Source organism: Pseudophryne corroboree, chromosome 1 (genome assembly GCF_028390025.1).
Source record: "Pseudophryne corroboree isolate aPseCor3 chromosome 1, aPseCor3.hap2, whole genome shotgun sequence".
Taxonomy (NCBI): domain Eukaryota; kingdom Metazoa; phylum Chordata; class Amphibia; order Anura; family Myobatrachidae; genus Pseudophryne; species Pseudophryne corroboree.
The window spans coordinates 928,983,856-928,987,744 of NC_086444.1; the positions used below are offsets into that span (position 1 = coordinate 928,983,856).

The 3,889-nt window shown below is 38.7% G+C and overlaps 1 pseudogene; it reads right to left on the reverse strand.

Moving 5' to 3' along the window:
- Positions 1-658: 658 nt before the first annotated feature.
- On the reverse strand, positions 659-777 carry LOC134939635 (5S ribosomal RNA; annotated as a pseudogene).
- Between the last annotated feature and the right edge of the window lie 3,112 nt (positions 778-3,889).

Below are 3,889 nucleotides of genomic sequence, written 5' to 3' on the forward strand. Positions count from 1 at the left end.
AACTGTTAATAAATAAATAAATGTCAGCAATAGGAGTATACCGCACAGGCTAGATATAATAATGAATTCTAAGTACCAAGATAGAATAATGGAATCTGAGAAAATAATATATTCTATCCAGATCTACGTTTGGTGGTGCACCCTGAGTCAGTGTAAAGCTTTGCAGACACAGAAGGAGAAAGAAAAGACTCTTTTGTGGGTGTACTCTTTGTATCATAGGAGAATCAATAGAAGTAATGAATCATGGAAAGAATATAAAATTAATTCAGTTTTATTAAATTCCTAGTAAAATATATCAGTAGTTTGGTGGTTATTTAAAGATAACACAATTAATGATACTAACAAAATTAACAATAAAGATTGATGAGAATTTACAAGTCACTACTCTCTGCCACGCTTTGGTAATTAATTGAAAATTATACTGCATGTGGTAGGTTCACAGATTAATCCCAGTACATAATTTAATCAAATTTGATGATGAACAAGATATACATGTGTGTCACACACCTGAGCCTACACAATAATATAGAGACGTCTGTTCGATTAGACAATAAGAGCCGCCAAAAGAAGGTGATAAGTGAGTAAAATTGAGAGCAGAAAAAATTATTAGAAAGGTGTGAATCTGCTGTCAGTGTTAAACACTGGACATGATAATCATATTCTACTACACCGGATCTTCCTCAGGAGTCTCCTACCTGAGTACTGATTCAGCCCAACACTGATTAGCTTCCAAGTTCGGATGGATTCGGGCGTTTCCAGTGTGGTATGATAGTAGAGTGGTACATGGATGATTTTTGTCACTTTGGAGTCACTGATGAGAGTTCACGGAAAAAATGAAAAAGATGGCAACAGAAAAGTAAAGTGGAAAAGAAATAGATAGGTCTGCTGCCAGCGTTAGACACAGATGGAAGACTCTGAATCGTTGGTGAGAGTCCGGAAAAATAGAAAAGACATGAAAGGACATGTTATTAACATGGGAATTTAACACTGGTACTAAGGGAAATCCCAATAATAGCACACGGAAAATACTGTAAATGGTACCAGTGTGGATTATCACACAAAAGAAAAACCTATTAGGTTGACAGGTAATGCTGTGGTAAGTATTGAGAAAGATGAAAGAGGTACTTAATTAACCATTTGTGGCTATAGAGACTATAGCTGATAGAGAGAAAATAAATCCAAAGCACAAAGGACAGGGTGTGCATAATCCATATACACACTCAAAGAACTCCGAATATTGCACATAACATTATTTTGAAGAAATATTGAGATCTTGTCTGATTTGAATAAGCTGTCATGCTCTTCTGGATCAGCTCACTTTCATATGGCATCCTGGCATGCCCTGTGGTTTTCATTGCATGCCATGTCTCCTGGATCACTCTGTGCATGCCATTTCTGCAATGCCTCTGTTTCCAGTTTGATTGTGTGATTAGGCCCCGCAGCCATCTTGACTCTCATCATGTGATTGTTCCTGCACCTATCTGATTCCTACATTATTCCACATGATCACTGTAGCCTATCCACTCTCAAGCCAGCCTAGCTAAACCCCTCCAGTTCCTGATCTCAGCTAATCTACAGTATACACCTAAGTCTCTGTGCTGGAAGAACTTTTCCCCTCATTCTCACCTGCAGTACTTCAGTTACAAATGTATCCACGTTCATCTACTGTGTACGGCTAGGTGTGCCTGTGCCTGTGTCTTTTGCCGTCCCTATTCATGCAAATTGGGCTGATACTCTGAGAGCTAGAAAGTAGTGAAAGATAATTGGTCTAGAATATCCAGTGGATAGCTGCGTAGAGCATCACTGAGAGAGTACCTGAACAGAATCAGTTTAGCGAGTACACAGGGCCACAAATTTAGAAGGTTGCACAAATTTAGAAGGTTGCACTGTTGAAGTGCTTACTAGAACTTACTATAGGCCGATACAGTAGATTATGATAGCAAATCTAGTAGAACTACATGATGTGAACAAGATTGAGACTTCAGGCTAAATGTAATAGGTTGCAATTTTTTAGGTGTCTAAAGAAATCGCTCCAGATTGCACTTTTGAAAATTGCGATTTTTTTCTAAAAAACTCAAATGTAACAGGGTGCGAATTTTAAGGTTGAAAAGAATTCACATGCTATTTTTTGGCAAATTTTAGTAATAAAAACACATGGTTTTTAGGTAATGTTTTTATTACTTAGTCAGATGCATACACAGATCAGAGATCTGTGCATGCTTCTATCTGTAAAAGTAAATAAAGTGTTAAAAAAAATTAAAAGTGACATGCAGGTTCCCTACAAAATCATAACCAGCCCGAGCTCTTTGCACCAGTCCAGGTTGCAAAAATACAGGAAAAAATTGAATTTAAACAAACAGCACTAGACTATTGCACGGTCCTGGTTCCAAAAGTACGGGGAACAAAAGAAGTAGGGGTGCCCCATAATTTTGAAACCAGCACTGGCTCCACTAGCCAGGGAGCTGATGCTGCAGCCAGGAGACATTTCTATATAGGTCCCTGCGGCAGCTGCATCACTCCCCTCAACTAGTAACCCCACAAGAGTGGGGTCAATTAACCTTGCAGTTAGCCGCAGACCACAATTTTCCCATCATTGACTATAATGGAGGACCACAATCCTCTATTATAGCCTATGCGCTCTGCCTGATTGACAGGCCAGGAGCGCTCCTAGCCTATCAGGAGAGTGCTATGATGTGGTGCTCACTGATTGGCCTCCGGGTTCTCTAGTGAAGGAGTCACAAGGGGGCCAAGTATTCTGGGAAAGGGGATTCATGTGTAAACAAAGATCCCCTTTAGTGGTGAGGTTCAGGATTTTTTTGTTTTTGTTATTTTTAACCCTGTGGATGCCTACAGAGGTATTGTTTCTGCAGGCAAAGGAAATAGGAAGCATATCCACAGCAAAAGAAGATAATTTAGATCAAAACCAAATCAACATAGGCAGAGATAAGAACATAGCTTGGAACAGGAAAATCACAAACAAGACTCTAAAAGTTATGTATGCAAATGCTAGGAGATTAGGAAATAAAAACCCAGAACTAATTGCAATAATGACAAGGGATTATCTAGATATTGTGGCAAATACAGAGTCATGGTGCAATGAAAATCATGACTGGGACATAGCTATACCGGGGTATACTTTATTTAGGAAGGACAGCATGAGAAAAATTGGAGGAGGGGTAGCAATGTATGTTAAAAAAAGCATAAATACTATTTTAATACAAAGTATCGAAGAAAAAACTGAGGCACTTTGGGTGACCATAGAAACAGAGGAGAAGTTGATTATTCGTTTTGGTGTTATATACAGGCCACCAGATCAGGAAGAGGAATTGGACAAGAACCTATTGCAGTACATAACCTAAATGGCATTAAAAGGAGAGGTAATAATCATGGGAGTCTTTAATCTTCCTGATGTAAACTGAGAGGTGTCTGTTACTAGTTCCACTAGAAGTAGGGACATTTTAAATTCCCTTCAGGGAGCATCCCTCCACCAATTGGTGAGGGAGCCCACTCAGAAAGATGCAATATTAGACTTAATACTTACAAATGGAGACAGAATATTGGACGTAAAAGTGGGTGAAAATGTTGGATCCAGTGACGATCAAGAAGTATGGTTCAGTATAAAGACAGAGAGTGACTTATCCTATACAAAAACAAAGGTATTGGATTTTAGGAAAGCTAATTTTGTAGGGATGGGAATATGTGTAAGCAGAGTGGAGGAACTTGGAAGTAGTGCAGGAGAGGTGGGAATCGTTAAAAAGTGAAATATTAAAGGCAACAGACCTTTGTAACAAAAGTGTTCGGAAAAAAACAAAAGGAAAAGGAAGCCAGTGTGGTTTGCAAAAGAAGTAGCAAATATTGTGAAAGCAAAAAAAGATGGCTTTTAGGAAAT